The 26,790-nt window shown below is 42.1% G+C and overlaps 1 protein-coding gene across 1 annotated transcript in view; it reads left to right on the forward strand.

Moving 5' to 3' along the window:
- The window catches only part of LOC124615580 (laminin subunit alpha-1-like), a 1,154,169-nt gene that overhangs the window by 722,660 nt on the left and 404,719 nt on the right, over positions 1 to 26,790 (forward strand). The gene's annotated exons all lie outside the window — the stretch shown is intronic.

The following is a 26,790-nucleotide window of genomic DNA, read 5'->3' on the forward strand; positions in this document are numbered from 1 at the left end:
CGCTGGTATGTCGTCTCTATAAGATGTGAAACTTCCTGGCAGATTAAAACTGTGTGCCGGACCGAGACTCGAACTCGGGACCTTTGCCTTTCGCGGGCAAGTGTTCTACCAACTGAACTACCCAAGCACGACTCACGCCCCGTCCTCACAGCTTTACTTCTGACAGTACCTCGCCTCCTACCTTCCAAACTTTACAGAAGCTCTCCTGCGAACTTTGCAGAACTAGCACTCCTGAAAGAAAGGATATTGCGGAGACATGGCTTTGCCACAGCCTGGGGGATGTTTCCAGAATGAGATTTTCACTCTGCAGCGGAGTGTGCGCTGATATGAAACTTCCTGGCAGATTAAAACTCATTCTGGAAACATCCCCCAGGCTGTGGCAAAGCCATGTCTCCGCAATATCCTATCTTTCAGGAGTGCTAGTTCTGCAAGGTTCGCAGGTGAGCTTCTGTAAAGTTTGGAAGGTAGGAGGCGAGGTACTGGCAGAAGTAAAGCTGTGAGGACGGGTCGTGAGTCGTGCTTGGGTAGCTAAGTTGGTAGAGCACTTGCCCGCGAAAGGCAAAGGTCCCGAGTTCGAGTCTCGGTCCAGCACACAGTTTCAATCTGCCAGGAAGTTTCATATCAGCGCACACTCCGCTGCAGAGTGAAAATCTCATTCTATAAGATGTGTTTACCCTGAATTTGTATGCATTTGATGCTAGTTTGACGTTAAAATTTGCCATAATTGTACCATTGTGTACATTACAGTTGCGTCCAGTTAACGTGAACAGTCGTCGGAGTGGCTCTATATAATTTTTTTCTGTACAAATGATCTGAAGATGGCGATTTAATTTCGTCAAAACTAGTAATCACTGTGTATTTTTGTGCGATATGGGCGAATAAATTTCTGTAAGAAGAAGTACAACAGTGTTTATAAACATGAGTCATCTGCGCTTTTTTCCTAGTGGCTTGGGAATTTGCGCTGGGCGAGAGATTCGCAATAAATGCAAACTATGTAGGGGGCCAATGAAGGACACACTCTGTAAAACCGAGTTGGTAATCCATCCGGACCTAGTGACTTATTTGTTTTCGACTCTTTCAGTTGCTTCTCAACGCGTGGGATGCTTTCGCTAATGTAGAAATCAAGGCATTTTTACGAGATCTACTTAAAATCTTCTGGACCTCATGTATGAACGGAGCAAGTTCACGCGACTAGTGGTTGCACAATCGTGTTCATTCCCACTAAAGACGTCTTCAGTCCTCAGAAAAGTGACCATAGATGAACACAGTAACTGATGCATAGCTGTTTAGTTTATCATGTCTGATATCATTTTGTGGTTTTGGACTGAGTAACCCATTACAGTAAAAGGTATATGCTGTCATGTTCTACACATAAACTAATCAAATGTGGAGAGCACGAGACGTCTTACCAAAGAAATACAACAAAATGTTGAACCATACTATTGAAAATTAGCGAATGACTTCGAGACCCTAAAGTACCTTAAAGCTGTTGGGTGTTAGTAAAATCATTTAATTCTGAAGCTCGGAGCTTACAAAGCAGAACAGGACACTGTGTTTGAACCGTTTTGGTTAGAGAGGCACTGCATCACTCGATTGTCAGACAGTGGAAACAAGCTACATCCCGAAATGACTCAATGTTCTTGCTACATCATCTCGATGGTGGTGTCGAAGTTTGCGGTATTTCAAAAAATTAAAAAAAAAAAAACAAAAAAAAAACGCTGGCTTGGCAGATGCGCACTGAACGAGAGGGCGCAATGGTTAAGCACACTGGACTCGCATCCTGGAGGATGACTCAGGTTTTTCGTGATATCCCTAAATCACTGTAGCCAAATGACCGGATGGTTTTTTTTAATGTGCACGGCCCTTTTCCTCCCCCTTCCTTGTACTCCGCCCCTAATGACCTCGATGTCGACGAGACATTAAACCCTAATCTTCCCTCCTTGACAGATGCTCTTCGGGATGTATAGCGCCGATAGTGCCAGTGTCATCAAATTGGAAATATTCAGCACTATCTTAATGGGATTACGCTCATGTTATTTCCGTCCATTTCTGTTCGTTCGTGGCTTATTTCCTCTCTAATAGCCAAAAAATGTTTTACAGGACAGTTGTTCTGACGCTACTGTTTTCGTAGCCGTAATGTTCTGGTTGATAAATACACATATAAATAGCTTATACAATATATGTGAATCTGTCTAACCCAAACTTGAAATTCATCACACGCAATTCGTTACTCTGATTTACGTGCAGAAATTACTTTCAGGATTCTCCGTGTATTCCATAACTGATTTGTCTAGGTATTGCGTTTCTTTTAATTATCCATTTCTTCAATGAGAATTCGTAACAACGATTCAACAAGATTGTTCAGAAAATCGTGTGGGGATATATCCTCACATTGGCAGTTAAACTGAGGCTGTAACCGTTAGTCAACGTAAGCAGACATCTCTTCTCCAAACATGCTCCTATTGCACTGACTAACTAGCGAGAATCGTCTGTATTAGACGTGTCGGCCGACTTTACACTGAAAAAAAGTGATAAACAAATAGTAAAAGCCTCGAAAACTCCCTTAGCACATATTATTTTTTCGAACAAATGGATAATATCTATCTAATTCGCCAATTTAGTTTTGCCTTGTCCGCCTAGATCACTGAAAACTGCCGTTAAATCTGTTCTATTGTTATTCGTTGTTTTATTTTTCTATTTGTGCTGTATTTGTTTAGCACTGCTCCGCGTGGCTTTCTTTCAGAATAAAGACATCCTTTGACAGCCCAGCTAGTGAGCTACCATATCACCTCTCCCTCCACTTTTCCCCCATCTACAGCTATCTGAATTCTAACGAGTCGATTGCAGCGGAGAACTGCGGCAGTAAAGTGCCTGGTGGAAAGATTCTCTGTCGTATGCCATCATCCTTTACATATATTAGTCCGACGTCACCATGGCGAAACTATTAAGAGAGAACGAAACAAACATTTCGTCCTAAATCATTCCAGTTGGCTGCAGGAAAACAGCAATATTTTCAAGTATCATTCACCTCCAGAGATATATACGTCTATGTGAGCATATATCTTTGTACTAAATGTAATGGTAACTGTCTTTGCAGTTTGTTTTTCTTGTCCTGTTGCATACTGCACTCCATCACCTTTAGACCTGTCTTAATATAAACGCCAGTCCAGTACTGTTAAAAGGCATAATTCAGATTTCAATGTGGAGTGTTCAAAGGACTACCGAACGCGGAGAACTGAAGGGACGACGCGGGAACGCGGATTAGGAAGAAATGCCAACCTTCTCCATTATTCAACAGGCGCAGTTGCGTCATTATTTACAGTGTCTAATGACTCGCTTTAGTCGCCTCCACTTAAAGTTTGCGTCACTGCTGTTGACGTTTCCAAGCAGTCGAACACTCTGAACCCACCTCCAAGTGAGCTGGTATTCTGTTTAAACTTCTCTTAATGAGCAGTAAACACAAACTCGTTAGCACCGATCTCCAGACGCTTCGGTTGTTTAGTTTCATCTGTAGAAAGCACTGAGAAGAACGTCTTAAACCTACATATGATGCACATATTACAGAACTTCTTATAAGTGTAAAACTAAATCATGTTTACCTTTAGCTTTTTGCGATCTCAGGTTGTAAAAAAAAAAAAATATCTAAAATATTTTTCCCTTGTACTTATCGATATTTCGGCGGACTCCTCCGAAACCAGCCCTTTTACACTGTCTTGGTATTATTTGGTGCGTAGCTTTCGTAAATCAACAATCACTGCAGGTGAATCGTACTTGGAGAAAACTTGTCGGACTCTACAAACGTACGTTGCAGCTCAGGGGTGGGGTTCACTGACGTAACAATGTGACGAGAGGCGATAAACTTGGGTTTTTGTGTTTTTTAACTGGTGCTCAGAAGCCACTGTTCACGAGGGTGAATGCCCGACGCCTCATCAGAGTACTGCATGCCGCCTCGTCTTTGATTTGTGGAGCTATGCAACATGATCTTATGAAGTGACGAGCTAGTAATACTATGTCGATCTGCCGCATGCAGCAGCGTGCAAAGGGTGCCGTAAATAAAATGTAAGTGGTAATGTTGAATAATGAAAGCTATTTCCTTTTTCAGTAGTGTCTCCAGACAGACACTCGATTTCCTTCGTTCGAAAGTCCTTTAAATAACTCCATGTTCAGATTCGTACCTTTAGAGAGTAATGTAATGACACTGATAATCTTTATTTTGGTATGTAGGTCCCTACAGTGGAATCTCGTAATCGGGCCCCGTTAATCCGGATCCCCGGTTCGTCAGGATATTTATCTTAGTAAACTGTACAGTATATAAATAGTGGCAACAATCGATGACGGCAATCATTAAATTTAAATTCAGCTAACCGTCATACAGGGATCCCGGTGCTCTGTCAGTTAATAGTATTAGAAATAGTAGTTTTATTTTAAGGTAATTAGACATGTCTTATTATTACAATTTAAAAAAAAAATTCACGTACAAAATCATTTACAGGCTTACAGGTCTAGAATGACAGAGATGGGATATGTAGTCTGCCTTGGTCTTATAGTAGGAACCGCCCCGGCGTTTTCGTGGCGTAATTTAGGGAAAACACGGAAAATCTAAGTCAAGATGACCTCCTGAATACATGACCAGTCTGTTAAAAGTGCTACCTCATTCGCTTTTTTCCTAGTGTACTGTACTGTTTTATAAATAGGAGACGAGTTACTGGCGGAATTAAAAGCTGCAAGGAAGGGTTCTGGGTCGTGCATAGGTAGCTCAGACGGTATAGCACTTGACTGCGAAAGGCAAACGTACCGATTTCGACGCTTGTTCCGGCATACAGTTTTAATCTGCCAGGAAGTTTCATATTATTTAATAATGATAAATGGCTGGTGCTAAACTGTTCATTTCTTTTCCCTTCTCAGTCAGTACACACACTACGCGCCGGCCGAAGTGGCCGCGCGGTTCTGGCGCTGCAGTCTGGAACCGCGAGACCGCTACGGTCGCAGGTTCGAATCCTGCCTCGGGCATGGGTGTGTGTGATGTCCTTAGGTTAGTTAGGTTTAACTAGTTCTAAGTTCTAGGGGACTAATGACCTCAGCAGTTGAGTCCCATAGTGCTCAGAGCCACACACTACGCACACATTGTTTCATAACACTACAAACACTACCAGCTGATGTCAGGACCGTTTTGTGCATCTAAACTTGCCATTTGCTAGGCTGAAAAATGAGTCAGCATCCCCCTATTAACACGCGAGATGTTCAGAAATAGGATAAGGCGCTAGTATTACAAACTGTATAAGTTTGGTAGTAAGCTTTTCCAGAAATAGAAAGAAAACTTGTATTGTCAGAGTGTTACGTGGAAGGTTAGACGTTTTCATCATCTACATGAGGGGTTGGGCCCTTGGGTCCGATCCATCTCCTTCAAAATTGGTTAAGTCATCTCTTCGTTGGTCTTTCTAAAGATCTTTTGACTCTTGGCTTGTATTGATTTATGGTTTTAGTGATTGTTGCACCTGTCATACGGTCTATATCAGGGATAGTCAACATTTTATAACTACCTTCCACTTTTTTATCGCTGTTAGTAATAAAATTTTCTCACCGCGCATCGGTTCGACAGTAATGGTGATATATGCCTTTTTTGTCATCAGTTTTCTGACTGGTTTGATGCGGCTCGCCACGAACTCCTCTCATGTGCTAACTTCTGTCTTCCTCTACAGTTTTTACTCTCTACAGCTCCCTCTGGAAGTCATTGCCTCATGTCTTAGCAGATGTCCTATCATCCTGTCCCTTCTCCTTATCAGTGTTTTCCACATATTCCTTTCCTCTGCGATTCTTCGTAGAACCTCCTCATTCCTTACCTTGCCAGTCCACCTAATTTTCAACATTCGTTTGTAGCACCACATCTCAAATGCTTCGATTCTCTTCTGTTCCGGTTTTCCCACAGTCCATGTTTCACTATTATACAATGCTGTACTCCAGACTTACAATCTCAGAAAGTTCTTCCTCAAATTAAGGCCGATATTTAATATTAGTTGACTTCAATTAGCCACGAATGCCTTTTTTGCCATAGCTAGTCTGCTCCTTGCTCCGTCCGTTATTGGTTATTTTAATCCCTAGCTAGCTGAATTCCTTAACTTCATTGACTTCGTGACCATCAATCCTGATGTTAAGTTTCTCGCTGTTCTCATTTCTACTACTTCTCATTACCTTCGTCTTTCTCCGATTTACTCTCAAACCATACTGTGTACTCATTAGACTGTTCATTCCGTTCAGCAGATCATTTAATTCTTCTTCACTTTCACTTAGGATAGCAATGTCATCAGCGAATCGTATCATTGATATCCTTTCGCCTTGAATTTAAATTCCACTCCTGAACCTTTCTTTTATTTCCATTACTGCTTCCTCGATATAGAGATTGAACAGTAGGAGCGAAAGGCTACATCCTTGTCTTACACCCTCTTTAATACAAGCACTTCGTTCTTGGTCATCCACTCTTATTATTCCCTCTTGGCTGTTGTACATGCTGTATATGACCCATCTCTCCCTATAGCTTACCTCTATTTTTCTCAGAATTTCGAACATCTTGCACCATTTTACATTGTCAAACGCTTTTTCCAGGTCGACAAATCCTATGAACGTGTCTTGCTTTTTCTTTAGCCTTGCTTCCATTATTAGCCGTAACGTCAGAATTGCCTCTCTCGTCCCTTTACTTTTCCTAAAGCCAAACTGATCGTCACCTAGCGCATCCTCAATTTTCTTTTCCATTCTTCTGTATATTATTCTTGTCAGCAGCTTCGAAGCATGAGCTGTTAAGCTGATTGTGCGACAATTCTCGCACTTGTCAGCTCTTGCCGTCTTCGGAATTGTGTGGATGATGCTTTTCCGAAAGTCAGGTGGTGCCTCTCCAACACACTGGCAGAAGAGTGGCTCTGCTCAGGCCGCCGTCGTACTCGGCAGCGATGGTCTTCCGCGGTAGTGCCGAACTGCGATTCATCGTTCTGTGTCTACATCTACATAGATACTACACAAGCGTATGGTGCGTGGCGGGGCATACCCTGAACACAATGCGACGCCGTTCGTCAGCAGTCCATGCTCGTCGGTCGCGGTGGTTTGTGTTTCGGTATTACCGGCAGTCTACGCCTGGGACAATAATTGCCTAGACAGGTTACTGCAAGTCTCCGACCAGTGTTGCGAGTTGACACAGAATATTGCAGGGAGTCCACTACTTGTTGTCGGATGACAGTTGCAGAAGTGAAGCGGCTACGGTGTGTCTGCTGCACAGCATGGCGGTCCTCCCTTGTGGTGGTCAGACGTGGTCGACGGGAATCTCGGTACGCCTGCCTTCACGTTCTCGTACAGTCCAGCTTCGGGCCACTGTCACACCCGACTGCGCCACAAATCCGAATATTGTACAGTCATACAAGGTAGAAACCAGATTCACTGATTAGCGTCTGAACAATTAAGAAAATTAAATGTAATAGGGGAGTACGGATTATTCGTAATTTTTTCCGTAGGTCAATACAGGATTCACTAGAAACAACATTTCTAACTAGGGTAGGTAACGGAATGCATACTTCGTTAAATGATTCCTGATTTCATATGTTGTTGTTGTGTTCTTCAGTCCAGAGACTGGTTTGATGCAGCTCTCCATGCTACCCTATCCTGTGCAAGCTTCTTCATCTCCCAGTGCCTACTGCAATCTACATCCTTCTGAATCTGCTTAGTGTATTCATCTCTTGGTCTCCCTCTACGATTTTTACCCTCCACGCTGCCCTCCAATACTAAATTGGTGATCCCTTGATGCCTCAGAACATGTCCTACCAACCGATCCCGTCTTCTGGTCAAGTTGTGCCACAAACTTCTCTTCTCCCCAATCCTATTCAATACTTCCTCATTAGTTATGTGATCTACCCATCTAATCTTCAGCATTCTTCTGTAGCACCACATTTCAAAAGCTTCTATTCTCTTCTTGTCCAAACTAGTTATCGTCCATGTTTCACTTCCATACATGGCTACACTCCATACAAATACTTTCAGAAATGACTTCCTGACACTTAAATCTATACTCGATGTCAACAAATTTCTCTTCTTCAGAAACGATTTCCTTGCCATTGCCAGTCTACATTTTATATCCTCTCTACTTCGACCATCCTCAGTTATTTTGCACTTTAAGTGTCTCGTTTCCTAATCTAATTCCCTCAGCATCACTAGATTTAATTCGACTACATTCCATTATCCTCGTTTTGCTTTTGTCGATGTTCATCTTATATTCTACTTTCAATACACTGTCCATTCCGTTCAACTGCTCTTCCAGGTCGTTTACCGTCTCTGCCAGATTACAATGTCATCGGCAAACCGCAAAGTTTTAATTTCTCCCCCATGGAATTTAATTCCTAGTCCAAATTTTGCTTTTGGTACTTTTACTGCTAGCTCAATATACAGATTGAATATCATCAATATCCAGATTGAATAACATCGGAGATTGGAGAAAACCCTGTCTCACTCCCTTCTCAACCACTGCTTTCCCTTCCTGCCCCTCGACTCTTTATCTGCCATCTGGTTCCTGTACAATTTGTAAATAGCCATGTATTTGACACTTGCCACCTTCGGAATTTGAAAGAGAGTATTCCAGTCAACATTGTCAAAAGCTTTCTCTAAGTCTACAAGTGCTATAAACGTAGGTTTGCCTTTCCTTAATCTATCTTCTAAGATAAGTGCTAGGTTCAGTATGGCCTCGCGTGTTCCAACATTTCTACGGAATCCAAACGGATCATCCCCGAGGTAGGCTTCTACCAGTTCTTCCATTCGTCTGTAAATAATTCGGGTTAATATTTTTAAGCCGTGATTTATTAAACTGATAATTAGATAATCTTCACACCTGTCAACACCTGCTTTCTTTGGGATTGGAATTATATCGTCTATAGATATCTAACGTAGAATTTTAACCCAAAGAGAAGACATCACTTCATCCTTTCTGATCGTATTTGGATTAAATCAACTAAATTAATGCAGAGCTTAAGAATGAATGGTTTCCATACTTTTGTCGACTGAAACAAAGACAAATAAACGGATACAGGAATAGACAGTATAAAACCGTAGAATGCGGTAACTTAAGCAGGCAAAATCTTTGCAACCAGTAGTTACTCTTGGCTGCTACAAGATGAAATATTTTGTTAAGCAAGACAGCCAATCGTGCAATATTGAACACCCTAACCAGAATACGGGGATACAGGTAAAACATTATTTCGTTTTACAATAATAGCAATATTTGCGCTGCCATCTGGTAATGAAAATTTGCTTCTGCATGATGTTGGTCACTGATACAGACGACAAAATTCCGAGATTCCAAGGTATGGGCAAAATTTGAATTAAGAAGCAAGGATGTCTGGAATATACATTATAATGGAGGACTTGTGGTGACATCTTCAATGAAGGAGTGAAAAGTTCTGCGACTTCCCACAAGGCGATCCTGAGAACAGACGCGAGCACATGACTGACTACCTCAGTATGTACCACGTTTTTGGTTCCCCTTTTCGGCTTCCGAAACTTGCTGCCACGGCGGAACCTTTTGTATTTCCTTAATAGGCAACTCTTCCAGATTCATTAGCTCGACCTTCATGGTCTGCTTTTGGGAAAATTTTGGATGAGTTATTATGGCATAGCTCCTTTCCCTGGAGTCAGCATCTTCAGTCCGAGAGCCCTCTTTGTGTCCAGTAGCAACATCAGAGATACAGTTTGATTCAATGTGGTGACACAAACTACTAAAAAGAAAGCTTGTTATTAATTTCACTAGTGACACTAACACACTTGACAGGTCTTTTTTTCGTTGCAAGTTGCTTCCTGGTTTCCCGGATTGTCTGAAAAAAAGTGTTTGTAGGTCTTTTTTATTTTTATTTCGCTTTTTGCACAGTACAGAAAATTACTGGGGGCCAACGTCAACGCATGCCGGTTAGTTTCTAATCATGGCCTCCTATGTCAGAAGTATTTTAGAATTATGAATGACACAAAAGGGAAAACAGTGTTACAATTCTACGACGTCAAAAACAGAGATGTACAACTACCTTAGGAGCAATATGAGAATGAATAATCCGGTAAAACACTTAACTGTCATTACATGCCGCTTTTACTCGAGAGGATGCGGTGTAACGCTTATATTCGCTTAAACACTGTGTAACACGTGTGCGTGACTTTTAATTCCTTTGTTGGAAACATTTCTTTTTTCTTCAATTAACCTATAAATTTTCGCCTGTAGCATTACCAAGTGTGATCATTCCCAAACTCAGCCGATAGTTAGATCCTCACTTCTATTCATCTATACTTCCAAAGTCCGTAACTAAATTTTAGGAAGCAGACTTCATACTAGAGTCTAGTTTCTTCGCCAGGCGTTCTTTCAGTTCCGTAGTCGTACACAATTCTACTACACTCCTCGAACTGGGTACACAGCACATGAAACGATACGCTAATATTTTGTGCAAGATCTGTTGTAATATTCATACTGCATATATGGTTATTATATTATAAAAACACACACTAACTGAATCAGAGTTCTTTGATGCCGACGCGTGGAACTGTACGTTGGAGAATAAATCGGAATGGTCGACAGTTGCTATAGAACAATGATATTTCGAAATGCTGCACCGATTTGTCTACACGAAGTTAATGGTAATGGGGATTGACACTATAGTCTCAGAATTAGTTGGTTTCTGGTTTTCGGGGTACAAAGTTGGGACATTGTAGGCAGCAACCACAGCTCTCCGCGACGGTAACAAATCGTTTTAAATTCTCTGTCTCCAAGCATCATGTAAAGAATATGAAAATCGGGTACAATATGGGTCTTTGTAGTGTCTCTACCAAATGTCAAAAATCTATTCTTCATTATTATTATTTAAAACTTTGAACATAGCTGCTAAGGTTCAGTGACCGTGGCAGAATTATATTGTAACAAATAAGCCCTCGGTCACAAATATTAAGTCAAAATTGACCTGGTTTCGACGCTACTATGAGCGTCGTCTTCAGAATTAGACTGACTGTACTAAAACATTAGGCATATAGTACATTAATAAAATTAAAGTTTGTACTGACTCGAAAAGAAGCAGTACTTACAAGTCACATATTAAAAAAGATCTCAGCCGGAAAGGCGACGTCATGAACACTTGGTCAGATGGCGAGCCGCTAAGGCTTGCTCGTGCTGTGGACGGGGGTTGCTGCTCGTACTGTGGACAGGGGTTGCAACCCCCGTCCACAGCACGAGCAAGCCTTAGCGGCTCGCCATCTGACCAAGTGTTCATGACGTCGCCTTTCCGGCTGAGATCTTTTTTAATATGTGACTTGTAAGTACTGCTTCTTTTCGAGTCAGTACAAACTTTAATTTTATTAATGTACTATATACCTAATGTTTTAGTACAGTTAGTCTAATTCTGAAGACGACGCTCACAGTAGAGTCGCAACCAGGTCAATTTTGACTTAATATTTATGACCGAGGGCTTATTTGTTACAATATAATTCTGCCACGGTCACTGAACCTTAGCAGCTATGTTCAAAGTTTTAAATAATAATAATTTATTATTACTGTTGTCATTATTATTTTGAAATGGAGAAATTTTTGTGACCAGGAAACAATTTTTTTATTACCAGGATACCTCAGTCGGTTGCCTGTGGAATTGTATCTGCTCTTTGTCTGTGTTAAGCCTGTATGAAGTTGACAATTTCTATCTCCTGCAAAAATGCGTATAAATTCTTAAATTCACGTATGGTATAGATTTCTATGAATTCTCCCATGTGCCTCTTTTTCAAGTACACTATCTAGTCAAAAGTATTCGTACACTAACTCGTAACGCGAAATTGACCACTAGATGTCAGGAGAGGAGGGGCCTGCCACTACAAAAGGAGGCGAGGAGTGTTGTGTTGTCAGTAGAGAACCAGTAGCAGCAGAGCTCCGTCACTTCCAACGTGGACTAATCATTGGATGTCACTTGAGTAACCGATCTATCAGGGACCTTTCAACCGTTCTGAAGGTGGCCAGGACGACTGTTGGTGATGTGGTTGTGAAGTGTAAACTCGATGGAACCGTCACAGGTAAACCACAACAGGGACCGTCACTAAAAATGGTTCAAATGGCTCTGAGCACTATGGGACTTAACTTCTGAGGTCATCAGTCCCCTAGAACTTAGAACTACTTAAACCTAACGAACCTAAGGACATCACACACACAGCCATGCCCGAGACCGGATTCGAGGCTGCGACCGTAGCGCCTAGAACCGCTCAGCCACCCCGGCCGGCCACCGTCAATAAAGACAAGGCCTCCAGTCCAGATTGCACACCAGTCAGGTTGCTTTCAGAGTACGCTGAACCAATAGCTCCATATTTAGCAATTATGCACAACCGCTCGCTCACAGAAAGATCTGTACCTAAGACCGGAAAATTGCTCAAGTCACACCAATACCCGAAAAGAGAAATAGGAGCAATCCGCTGAATTACAGGCCCGTATCACTAACGTCGATTTGGAGTAGGGTTTTAGAACATATGCTGTGTTCGAACATTATGAAGTACCTCGAAGAAAACGATTTATTGGCACGTACACAACACGGATTTCTTGCGAAACACAACTAGCTCTATATACTCATGAAGTAATGGCCGCTATCGACTGGGGATGTCAAATTGATTCCATATTTTTAGATTTTCAGAAGACTTTTGACACCGTTCCTCACAAACATCTTCTAACCAAACTGCGTGCCTATGTAATATCGCCTCAGTCGTGCGACTGCGTTCGTGATCTCCTGTCTGAAAGCACGCAGTTCGTAGTAATAGACGGAAAGTCACCGAGTGAAACAGAAGTAATATCCGGCGTTCCCCAACGAAGTGTAATGGGCCCTCTATTGTTCCTGATATATTAACGACATAGGAGACAATCTCAGCAGCCGTCTTAGGTTGTTTGCAGATGATGCTGTCATTTACCGTCTTGTAAAGTCATCCGATGACCAAAACGAATTGCAAAATGATTTTTAAAAAAAATGGCTCTGAGCACTATGGGACTTAACATCTATGGTCATCAGTCCGCTAGACCTTACAAGGGAACCTCCCCATCGCACCCCCCTTAGATTTAGTTATAAGTTGGCACAGTGGATAGTAGCTCTGAGCACTATGGGACTTAACATCTATGGTCATCAGTCCCGTAGAACTTAGAACTACTTAAACCTAACTAACCTAAGGACATCACACAACACCCAGCCATCACGAGGCAGAGAAAATCCCTGACCCCGCCGGGAATCGAACCCGGGAACCCGGGCGTGGGAAGCGAGAACGCTACCGCACAACTACGAGATGCGGGCGGCACAGTGGATAGGCCTTGAAAAACTGAACACAGATCAATCGAGAAAACAGAAAGAAGTTGTGTGGAACTATGAAAAAATAAGCAAAATATACAAACTGAGTAATCGATGGGCAACATAGGCCACATCAAGGATGATATGAGCTCTAGAGCGCCGTGGTCCCGTGGTTAGCGTGAGCAGCTGCGGAACGAGAGGTTCTTGGTTCAAGTCTTCTCTCGAGTGAAAAGTTTAAATTTTTATTTTAAGACAATTATCAGAGTTCAGGCACTCACACATAATCAACTTCGCTCTCCAAAATTCCAGGACATGTTCAGATTTGCTTGAACATATGCAGGATTTGACGGTCTACACACGGAAAAATTGGAAAACGTTAAAAACATATGTTTTGACAGAGCACAGAGAAAACTGATCGACTGTGAAACTGTTGCATTCATTTGTTGCAGTTTATGTGACACACTGTTATGTTTTCATCACTTTTTTTGGGAGTGATTATCACATCCACAAGAAAACCTAAATCGGGCAAGGTAGAAGAATCTTTTTACCTATTAGCCGAGTGTGCAAGTTAGGTGGGTTGACAACATATTCCTGTCATGTGACGCACATGCCGTCACCAGTGTCGTATAGAATATATCAGACGTGTTTTCCTGGATCAAATGTTTTCGGTTCCCATTGGAGAGGCACGTCCTTTCGTCTACTAATCGCACGGTTTTGCGGTGCGGTCGCAAAACACAGACACTAAACTTATTACAGTGAACAGAGACGTCAATGAACGAACGGACAGATCATAACTTTGCAAAAATAAAGTAGATAAACTTTTTGCTGAAGGGAAGACTTGAACGAAGGACCTCTCGCTCCACAGCTCCTCACGCTAACCACGGGACCACGGCGTCCCTGTGCTGACATTACCCTTTATGTTGCCTATGTTGCCCATGAACTACTCAGTTTGTGTATTTTGCTTATAATTTCATAGTTCCACACAGCTTCTTCCTGTTTTCTCGATTGATCTGTGTTCAGTTTTTCAAGGCCTATCCACTGTGCCAAATTATAACTAAATCTGAGGGGGATGCGATGGGGAGGTTCCCTTGTTAGAACTACTTAAACCTAACTAACCTAAGGACATCACAGAACACCCAATCATCACGAGGCAGAGAAAATCCCAGACCTCGCCGGGAATCGAACCCGGGAACCCGGGCGTGGGAAGCGAGAACGCTACCGCACGATCACGAGCTACGGACGCAAAATGATTTAGATACCTGTGTGGTGCGAAAAGTGGCAATTGACCCTGAATAAAGAAAAGTGTGTAGCTATTCACATGAGTACTAAAAGAAATCAGCTAAATTTCGATTACGCGATAAGTCACACAAATCTGAAGGCTGTAAATTCAACTAAATACTTAGGTATTACAAATACAAATAACCTAAATTGGAACGATCACAGGGGCGGATAGAGCAAACCAAAGACTGCGATTCGTTGGCAGAACACTTAGAAGGTGCAACAGGTCTACTAAAGAGACTGCTTACACCACGCTTGTCCGCCCTATTCTGGAGTACTGCTGTGCGGTGTGGGATCCGCATCGGGAGGGAGTGACGGATGACGTCGAGAAAGTTCAAAGAAGGGCAGCTCGTTTTGTATTATCGCGAAATAGGGGAGATAGTGTCACAGACATGATATGTGAATTGGAGTGGTAGTCATTAAAACAAAGGCGTTTTTCGTTGCGACGGGATCTTCTCATGAAAATTTCAATCACCAGTTTTCTCTTCCAATTGCGAAAACATTCTGTTGGCACCCACCTACTAAGGGAGAAATGATTATCACGTTAAAATAAGAGAAATTAGTGCTCGCTTGGAAAAATTTAAGTGCTCGTTTTTCCCGCGGGCCGTTCGAGAGTGGAACGAAATGGTTCAAATGGCTCTGAGCACTATGGGACTTAACATCTGAAGCCATCAGTCCCCTAGAACTTAGAACTACTTAAACGTAACTAACCTATGGACATCACACACATCCAACCCCCAGGCAGGATTCGAAGTTGCGACCGTAGCGGTCGCACGGTTCCAGACAAAAGCGCCTAGAACCGCTCAGCCGAAACGGCCCGCCGGGAGTGCAACGGTAGAGAGACAACTTGAAAGTGGTTCATTGAACCCTCTGCCAGGCACTTTATGGTGAATAGCAGAGTAATCACATAGATGTAGATGTATTGCGGAGGATGAAATCAGCGGAAGCCATCAGTCGCGAATTTCAAAGTTTTGCCAGAAGTCCAGCTAGCACAATGACAGTGTGTAGGAAGTTAAAAAGAATGGGGTACAATAGTCAGGCTGCCCCTCTCAGCCACATCTCCGTCATGAATACTAAGCGACGCTTTAGGTAGTGAGAGAACATTGCAAATGCGATGTAAAAGCAAAATATGCACATTCTGGAGGCAGGGAAGACACCTGTACCGGCGCAAAAGAATACGTCCCTTAGTCAGTCAAAAATTGCTTCATCTATACACTACTGCAATGTGTTCACGAAGGCCCGTACGGAGAGTGATGGCGCAGTTGAGATACAGGTCTCACGTTTTGATGGAATAAGATTCAAATCTCCGTCAGCCCACTCAGATTAAACAGAATGCAGGGACAGTTCCCTTCTCATCCTCGTTGCATACGATTTTGTGTTTGGTCTATGGTGACCTCGTATGGGATCGGACATTAAACCAAAAAGTTTCTTCTTTTCTTTCCGATTCCTCGATATTAACAAACATACTTCGTTCATTATATCCGCCTCACTCAGCTATTCAAATCCCTGTTAATTTATTTTATTAATTTATTTATCAGGTTCCCTGAGACTTAAAGATCATTGATCGATTGAGTGGATAGTTTACAAATCGCTGATTAGAAAATTTATAAACACGAAAAACCGAGTACATGAATAATAAACACTATACGGAGAAAAGTTCTAACTACTGCGAGGAACTCTTGTAGAGAACAGAACGAGTGTGGCACAAGAAAACCTTTCACCTTGTATTTGAATACATACGGTTTATCACACAGTTTTTTTTTTTCAGTTCTGCTGGATCTTGATTGAAAATGAAATCTACTTAATATTACAGACATCTCTGTATCATGTTTAAGGGAGTGTTATCCAAGAACATACCGTTTCTTCGCTTCTTCCCCCTGTTGTTCACTGAATAAAAGTTGCATTTTCTGCTGACTCAGTCGGCAGTGTCAACAAGACATGCCGCCCTTATGCAATATGTGTACAGGGACGGCCGAGCGAGAATTCAGACACGCCTTCATCAAGCTGGCGAACTGATACCGCAGACATCGCTCTTTAACAACTCACTGAGGTTTCGTAACCAGCGTCTTCACCATCAGCAAATTTGTATGCTACACGAAAGTACTTGTTCTGATTATACTAGAAAACTTTAGACTTCGTTTTTAACTTTTCAGAAATTGCCGAACTGTCCACGGATAAAGTGCACGTTACAAATGTGCTAACGGATAATCGGGAGCTTGCTGTAAGTCGTAGGTCGCCCGTCCTGGCGTACAAGCGACGTCAGCGCAAAACCCACATTGGCAGCTTGAAATAACAACTGCAAACAGCAGAATTCATTCCACCAATCAACTGTGAGTGGCCAGTGTTATCCCTGTGCACGTGTTCGCTGCAGTGGACAGTTGGTAATGGTCGCTTCTGTGACGTTTCAATCAGTCCCGAGGCAGCAAATGCACGTAGTCCACTGCAGTGGACACTCCTTACTGGTTCTGTGCTCTGCGTGCACACCGGAGTGGACTGCGTGCATTTGCTGCCTCAGGACTGACTGTAAACGCCAAAGAAGCGACCATAACCAACCGTCTACAAAGCACCGAACGTGTGAACCACAGGGTAGAGGACACGCTGTCGTTCCGTGCCAGCGTTGCTGTGTCACAAATCACAATGGAGCAAGATATTCTGCAGAGTATTTTGAAGAACAGAAAATTGTGTGGAAAGTTTGTCCCTCATAACTTGTCTCCCGAAAAAAAACAACGACGAATGCTCGCCTGTTGCGAAATTCATAACGCATACACTTCTGTTGTTATTGTTGTGGTCTTCAGTCCTGAGACTGGTTTGATGCAGCTCTCCATGCTACTCTATCCTGTGCAAGCTTCATCTCCCAGCACCTACTACACCCTACATCCTTCTGAATCTGCTTAGTGTATTCATCTCTTGGTCTCCCTCTACGATTTTTACCCTCCACGCTGCCCTCCAATACTAAATTGGAGATCCCTTGATGCCTCAAAACATGTCCTACCAACCGATCCTTCTTCTGGTCAAGTTGTGCCACAAACTTCTCTTCTCCCCAATCCTATTCAATACTTCCTCATTAGTTATGTGATCTACCCATCTAATCTTCAGCATTCTTCTGTAGCACCACATTTCAAAAGCTTCTATTCTCTTCTTGTCCAAACTATTTATCGTCCATGTTTCACTTCCATACATGGCTACACTCCATACAAATACTTTCAGAAATGACTTCCTGACACTTAAATCTATACTCGATGTCAACAAATTTCTCTTCTTCAGAAACGATTTCCTTGCCATTGCCAGTCTACATTTTATATCCTCTCTACTTCGACCATCATCAGTTATTTTGCTCCCCAAATAGCAAAACTCCTTTACTACTTTAAGTGTCTCATTTCCTAATCTAATTCCCTCAGCATCACCCGACTTAATTCGACTACATTCCATTATCCTCGTTTTGCTTTTGTTGATGTTCATCTTATATCCTCCTTTCAAGACACTGTCCATTCCATTCAACTGCTCTTCCAAGTCCTTTACTGTCTCTGACAGAATTACAATGTCATCGGCGAACCTCAAAGTTTTTATTTCTTCTCCATGGATTTTAATACCTACTCCGAATTTTTCTTTTGTTTCCTTTACTGCTTGCTCAATATACAGATTGAATAACATCGGGGAGAGGCTACTACCCTGTCTCACTCCCTTCCCAACCACTGCTTCCCTTTCATGTCCCTCGACTCTTATAACTGCCATCTGGTTTCTGTACAAATTGTAAATAGCCTTTCGCTCCCTGTATTTTACCCCTGCCACCTTCAGAATTTGAAAGAGAGTATTCCAGTCAACATTGTCAAAAGCTTTCTCTAAGTCTACAAATGCTAGAAACGTAGGTTTGCCTTTCCTTAATCTTTCTTCTAAGATAAGTCGTAAGGTCAGTATTGCCTCACGTGTTCCAGTGTTTCTACGGAATCCAAACTGATCTTCCCCGAGGTCGGCTTCTACTAGTTTTTCCATTCGTCTGTAAAGAATTGGTGTTAGTATTTTGCAGCTGTGACTTATTAAACTGATTGTTCGGTAATTTTCACATCTGTCAACACCTGCTTTCTTTGGGATTGGAATTGTTATATTCTTCTTGAAGTCTGAGGGTATTTCGCCTGTTTCATACATCTTGCTCACCAGATGGTAGAGTTTTGTCAGGACTGGCTCTCCCAAGGCCATCAGTAGTTCCAATGGAATGTTGTCTACTCCCGGGGCCTTGTTTCGACTCATGTCTTTCAGTGCTCTGTCAAACTCTTCACGCAGTATCGTATCTCCCATTTCATCTACATCTACATCCTCTTCCATTTCCATAATATTGTCCTCAAGTACATCGCCCTTGTATAGACCCTCTATATACTCCTCCCACCTTTCTGCTTTCCCCTCTTTGCTTAGAACTGGGTTTCCATCTGAGCTCTTGATATTCATACAAGTCGTTCTCTTATCTCCAAAGGTCTCTTTAATTTTCCTGTAGGCAGTATCTATCTTACCCCTAGCGAGATAAGCCTCTACATCCTTACATTTGTCCTCTAGCCATCCCTGCTTAGCCATTTTGCACTTCCTGTCGATCTCATTTTTGAGACGTTTGTATTCCTTTTTGCCTGCTTCATTTACTGCATTTTTATATTTTCTCCTTTCATCAATTAAATTCAATATTTCTTCTGTTACCCAAGGATTTCTACTAGCCCTCGTCTTTTTACCTACTTGATCCTCTGCTGCCTTCACTACTTCATTCCTCAAAGCTACCCATTCTTCTTCTACTGTATTTCTTTCCCCCATTCCTGTCAATTGTTCCCTTATGCTCTCCCTGAAACTCTGTACAACCTCTGGTTCTTTCAGTTTATCCAGGTCCCATCTCCTTAAATTCCCACCTTTTTGCAGTTTCTTCATTTTTAATCTACAGGTCATAACCAATAGATTGTGGTCAGAGTCCACATCTGCCCCTGGAAATGTCTTACAATTTAAAACCTGGTTCCTAAATCTCTGTCTTACCATTATATAATCTATCTGATACCTTTTAGTATCTCCAGGGTTCTTCCATGTATACAACCTTCTTTCATGATTCTTAAACCAAGTGTTAGCTATGATTATGTTGTGCTCTGTGGAAAATTCTACCAGGCGGCTTCCTCTTTAATTTCTTAGCCCCAATCCATATTCACCTACTACGTTTCCTTCTCTCCCTTTTCCTACACTCGAATTCCAATCACCCATGACTATTACATTTTCGTCTCCCTTCACTATCTGAATAATTTCTTTTATTTCATCATACATTTCTTCAATTTCTTCGTCATCTGCAGAGCTAGTTGGCATATAAACTTGTACTACTGTAGTAGGTGTGGGCTTCGTATCTATCTTGGCCACAATAATGCGTTCACTATGATCTTTGTAGTAGCTTACCCGCATTCCTATTTTCCTATTCATTACTAAACCTACTCCTGCATTACCCCTATTTGATTTTGTGTTTATAACCCTGTAGTCACGTGACCGAAGTCTTGTTCCTCCTGCCACCGAACTTCACTAATTCCCACTATATCTAACTTTAACCTATCCATTTCCCTTTTTAAATTTTCTAACCTACCTGCCCGATTAAGGGACCTGACATTCCACGCTCCGATTCGTAGAACGCCAGTTTTCTTTCTCCTGATAACGACATCCTCTTGAGTAGTCCCCGCCCGGAGATCCGAATGGGGGACTATTTTACCTCCGGAATATTTTACCCAAGAGGACGCCATCATCATTTAATCATACAGTAAAGCTGCATGCCCTCGGGAAAAATTACGGCTGTAGTTTCCCCTTGCTTTCAGCCGTTCGCAGTACCAGCACAGCAAGGCCGTTTTGGTTATTGTTACAAGGCCAGATCAGTCAATTATCCAGACTGTTGCCCTTGCAACTACTGAAAAGGCTGCTGCCCTTCTTCAGGAACCACACGTTTGTCTGGCCTCTCAACAGATACCCCTCCGTTGTGGTTGCACCTACGGTACGGCTATCTGTATCGCTGAGGCACGCAAGCCTCCCCACCAACGGCAAGGTCGATGGTTCATGGGGGGGGGGGGGGGGGGCATACACTTCTATTCTGAAAAATATCATCACGTGTGACGAAATTTTGTGTTATCAATACGAACGCATCAGAATACGACAAAGTGCAGAAATTCACATGAAGAGTTGACGCTTTGACAACGTAACTGACATTCAAGCGAAATAGCACATGGTACTTGAACAACATGCCAAAGGAGGACTTTTTTTTACTGTTTCACACAGTTCTGTCAATGTTCTGTGCGTTCTATTCAACTATGGAGGATACCTGAAGGAGGTAGAACAACTGAAGCATTAAAATCACCCACTTGTTTCTACCCTTTATTAATCCAGTCGCGAAACTTTTTGATCGACGGAGTACGATCTGCATGGGCGGTTCCCTGGCTGTTGGCAAGCATCTTCTCCATACTGCAATTTTGTCATATGATGACATGGCTGGAGACCGTGCTGTTATTTGAAGACAAATGTTGGTCTTGGGACAGCAACCAGCCACAAATTTGTGGCTGGTTGCATTCCCAACACCAACATTTGTCTTCTCCATACCTTTTTTGATCGACTGCTCGCCTCCGCCATTGTTCATTGAAATCGGGCGTGTAATCCGAGGTCTACCTTTATGTAGGATTGGACAGCCCCCTGACTTGAGGCGGGTCTAGATAGTCTGCTGTTACCGCCGTCGACTGACGCGCCTCCGTGGAGGGTCCTGGACGACGAGGGCCTATTTGTTCCCTGGAGGGGTCAGCCACTCCGTGAGAAGTGGCGGAAGGGCGCCCCACGCACCACACACCACGCACGTGCCGCGACAATTTATCGGACGGCCGCCGCTGGCCCGGTGGTCGCCCGCCGTACACAAACACCCGCGGCCGCTCCTCCGGGAATTTGTTTGCTTTGGTACCGCGGCGCCTGGCCGCCACCCCGCGCAAGATAAGCCCGTACTTGTGCTCGCCCGGCCCAGCTGTTTATCCGGGTCCGATTCCACGGCCGCGCGCGTAAATCTCCCGCGTGTGTACCTCAGCAGTCCGGCTCGCGCGTACCGTACCAGTTCCTGCTTTCCTCCCGCCTCCGGGACGTTTCCACTTCCGACGGGATGCCACAACGTTCGGATCATAGATTCACTTCGAACTTTGTACAGTTTTAGTAGCCCATTAGGATTACATAATATGCAAGTAGTAAGGGTTCTACGTAGACACTTATCATAAAATCGCAACAACAAAAAAATTTGCAGTGAATATACAGGGTGAACATTAGTGAAATGGACAAACTGCAAGGACGGATTGCTGTATGTAAATGGAGGAATAAAGGTCCTATGAACACGTGTCCGGAAATGCATCGTTGCTAAGACAGATGGCACTGACGAATACAGTTCCTCTGACCACTTGCTGTGTGTTCCTCGTGCGTTGCAGGCTGTGTAATTGACTCAGCGTACTGTAAGCAGCAGAGTGGTCGGGTATTCGTGTAGGAAACAAGCGGAGATGGTGCATGTGTAAGGCCAAGTAGACTGAAACGGTCGAGAGGCAACGTGGCTGTGTTAAAACAAGCACGCTCACGGACGCCAACCACATCACACATTATTTGAAGCCCTCTTGGGGCGTTTGTGTGCTCGTGTGTCCTGTGAGGCAGGCGAACGTGCAGCGAGGCGGCGTACTGTGTGTACACCTAATTCCGCAGGATATTGAGACGAACCCTAGTACAAGCTCCAGGCAAGTGGCCCGCCAACATAGTGTAAGCCAAAGTACGGTTGTGTGTATCGTGAGTGACAGCAGGTACTATCCCTACCATCTGTAACACACAAGGAACATGCGGCACGTGATCAAAGGAACGCCGCCTACCCTGGCAACGATGCATTTACGGACATATGTTCATAGGACCTTTTTTCCTCCATTTTCGGCCCGGAATCTGTGCCTGCAGTTTGTCGGTTTCATTGACGTTCGCCCTGAATACCCTGCTTTGCGTCTTTCAACATGAGATGGCGACGGTCAAGTGGTTAGCGTTCAAGCTCCGCAATCGGTGAATCGCTGGATCGAACCCCTCTCAATTTTTTTAAATGCATATTTTTATCAGCAATGGTCATATTATTTCACATATATGACATTTGTAAGGTACAAGAATGAAAAAAGAAATACGTTTCTTTCAATGAACTTTGTATAGTTTGTAGACACCACGTGCCGTGTTCTTTTGACACTTTTACTAATTTTATTTTTCTCTCCAACGGAATATATCCGGCTTTTGCCTTCTTTTCGTCTAGCTCGTTATCCTCACCATTGGAAAAATCTTCAGCTTCATGGAACAGACCTCCTTCATCCACTTCGTCGAAATGAATGATGTCCTCGTCGGTAATCAGTTTCTTTTGTCCTAACATTTCGACGGTGGACCGATAAAGTTTTTCTCCAGTCGCCACAAATCTATAAAAATCGTTGCTGATGATTCTGTATCAATAAGATCGACTGTTTGAAGAAGACTATCACAGTGCACGAACGCGTCTTTTAACCGATGTTTGTCAACTGCATTAGGCGATGCATTGAATCTGCGTGACATTCTTCATCCGCAGTAGTCGCTAATTTTGTGATTTTTAAAAGATTCGCACGTACACTGTTCGTTCTTTGCACAGTAGTTCGAGCCCACCTGCTACGCAAGCTAACTGCCGAACAGTGTCTGCAGGTCGACACATTGAGGTGCAAGCATTTCTGGGTACGATACCCGATTACAGAACAACAGATTTCGCAAATCACAACAGGTATAATTTTTCAGGGAAACCTTATGTCTTGGGTCGTTTACTCGTCGATTTCTTTAAAAAAATACGTTTGCTTTAAAAATAAAATTGCCAATGGAAAGTCAATAAAAGTTCATACAAATACACGTTCTTTTTTATTTTATTACCTTTCAGATGTCGCATATTTCAAATAATGTGACCAATCTTGAAATAAATATTCATTAAAAAAAAAGAAAAGATGATCAAGACTCGATCCAGTGAGCCACCGTTAATGGAACTCGAACACTAACCACTGGACTTCTGGATCGTCGTGCTCAGAGTCGCTACGCACAGCGATTTTCTTGAGAGTGCCTAAGTAGTACGCCTTACTACTTGCAAATTTTGATATATGTACAGGGTGTTCCAGAAGTGACGGCCAATATTCAGGGATATGACAGGAATGATGATTCGAAACAAAAAAGTCAAGTGAACGTGGGCTCCAAAACGCATACTTTAAGGGCCATGAGCAATTCTTGACCTTCGATACTGTGAAACAAATCTCTTCTACTGCAAGCTCTTTGCTTTCCACATTTTGGGAAGTGATAGTATGAACCAAAACAAGGAAAAACATCTCCAGTAAACATGTGCTCTAAAATGCATTCCTTAAAAGTTATGAGCACTTGTTCATTAGAAGAGTTGTGTTTCAAAGTATCGAAGATGAAGAAGAGCTCATACCTCTTAAGGTATGCATTTTAGAGCACATTTTTAATGGCCGTTTTTTCTTATTTTGGTCCACACTATCACTTCCCAAAATGTGGAAAGCAAATAGTTTGCAGTGGAAGAGATTTATTTCACAGTATCGAAGATCAACAACTGCTAACAGCTCTTAAGGTATGCGTTTTGGAGCACATGTTTAATTGACTTTTTTGTTTCGAATCATCATTCCTGTCATATCTCTGAATATTGACCATCACTTCTGAAAGACACTACATATATATATGGGGGGCCACGTGAAAAGAAGCGAATACAAAATCTCAAGCGCCATTTCTGTGGAAGGTACCTTAGTGAACCATTTTTACTGAAAATAAGAAACAAAATATATTCATAGCGATAACACGGTTAACAAAATAGAAAATTTCACACCAAAGCTTCTTCAAAGGCTATTCGTCTACCCTTTGAATACTCCTAAAATTCGCGCCTAGGGACGAAACTTCAATGCTGACCCACGGCACAGTCCAGCGGTTTTTTTTAGGACAATTCACAATTTTCTAAGGCAAAAAAAAAGTGACATGAGGGAGGGTTTTTTTGCGAGTGGTTGCCTCAACCACATTTTTTTACACCTGCTTCATGAATAAACTAACTTAGATAATGACAAATCGAATAAAAATCTCTGGTGCTCCAAAATAAATGGCGGTCTTCTTTAGAAAATAAAAATGTTTCTTGAAAACGTAAATAAGCATACTTTTTCAACATCCGTTTTTTTTCAGATCATGTATGATACCAAATCTTTATTACTTCTTTATATTTGTTGAGATCACATAGGACGCTCTCCAGGCGAAAAATAATTATATGTAATTAACGTCAATAACAAACAAAACATAAAGGGAATTAAAGAAATTAAAGAAATCGCGCTCCTGGCAGAACAAACAAAATTCAAGAAACTGGTAGAGATTGACCTCGGGAAAGATCTATTTGCATTCCAAGGAAATTTAGGAACGCGCGAAGCAATACTGACCATACGACCTATCTCAGAAGCCAGACTGAAGGAAGGCAAACTTACATTTATAACATTTCTAGATTTAGAGGAACCTTTTGACAACGTTTACTAGAAAACACTGTTCGAAATTCTGAAGATAGCAGGTATAAAACACAGAGAACGAAATGCTGTCTATACTTTGTACAGGAACTCCAGTTATATGACTCGAAGGGCATGAACTTAATGGGTTGTTTGAAGAGAGAGTGATACAGGGTTGTAGCCTGTACACGATGTTATTCAATCTGTACATTGAGCAAGCATTAAAGGAAATTAAGGAGAAATGTAGTAAGGGGATTAAGGTCAGGGAGAAGGAATAAAAATATCTTGGATTGCCAGTGCCTTGTTATACAGTCAAAAATGATACAGAACTTGCAAGATTAGTTGAACGGAATCGAAACTTTCTTGAAAAGAGGTTATGAGATGGCAGATTAGTTGAAGGGAATGGAAGTGTCTTGAAAAGAGATTATAAGATGAACATCAATAAAAGTAAAACAAGGGAAATTGAATGCAGTCGAATTAAATTAGATGATGCTGATAGAGTTATATTTGGAAATGAGTCACTAAAACGGTCGATGAATTTTGCTATTTGGGCAACGAAGTTACTGACGATGGACGAAGCAGAAATGATACAAATGCAAACTAGTAACAGCAAGAAAATCGTTTCTGAAAAAAGACAAATCTGTTAACATCGAATATGACTAAGTGTTAGCAAGTCTTTTCTGAAGGTGTGTGTATGGAGTGCAGTCTTCTTCGCAAATGAACGTGGGTTATAAACAATTCAGACAATAAGAGGGCAGAAGCTTTTGAAATGTGATACTCTAGAAGAATGCTGAAAATTGAATGGGTAGATCACATAACTAATGAAGTGGTACTGAGTAGAATTGGGAGAAGGAAAATTTGTGGCATAACTTGATTAAAAGTAGGGATCGGGTGATAGGACAGATTCTGAGATATGAAGAAATAGTTACTTTGGTAATGAATGGCAGTGTGAATGGTAAAAATGATACAAAGAGACGGAGACTAGAGCACAATTAGCATGTTCGAATTGGTGTGGGCAGCAGTAGTTACGCAACGATGAAGAGGTTTGTATAGAACAAACTAGCGTGAAGAACTGCATCAAACCAATTGCATTGCTGAAGAAAACAACAACAACAATAATAATAATAACAACAACAGCAACATGACTTATAGTAATGAAAACAATAGTGATACACCCTCAGTAATGTCTGATAGGATGCTAGTCACTTGTAAAAACAGCAACTAACAGATAAATAAAAGATATTAAACAGGATTCACACAAATTTTCGAGTTTCGCTCGACTCGCGGTCTCGTGGCGTCTCTTGGTACTATTCCCACGACGGGACTTTCCACTGTAATTTATTCTCGCAACTGTAATTACGGTCGCTGTAATATGATTAATTTCCTTTTTAGGCATTTTATTCTTAATCAGTTTGCTTCCTCGTTGCCATCTTGTTATCAACCTGAGCAGAAAGGTGACAAGCTTTTTACGATTATTCCAGTATGAGCACAGGGATCGAAAGGCTCAATTGCAACTGAGTTGGTAAAGCACTGTGGTCTCTACCAACCAAATAAAATATTGTACTTGGTTCGGAATCAAGCACTATTCCTTTGTGGGGCGTTTTTCGCTTTTGAGCCTTAGCTTTACTTAAAAATCACCATAAAAGTTTGAACATGCATACATATCGTATTGTATGTGAACT

The sequence above is a fragment of the Schistocerca americana genome, chromosome 5 (genome assembly GCF_021461395.2).
Source record: "Schistocerca americana isolate TAMUIC-IGC-003095 chromosome 5, iqSchAmer2.1, whole genome shotgun sequence".
NCBI classification, from domain to species: Eukaryota; Metazoa; Arthropoda; class Insecta; order Orthoptera; family Acrididae; genus Schistocerca; species Schistocerca americana.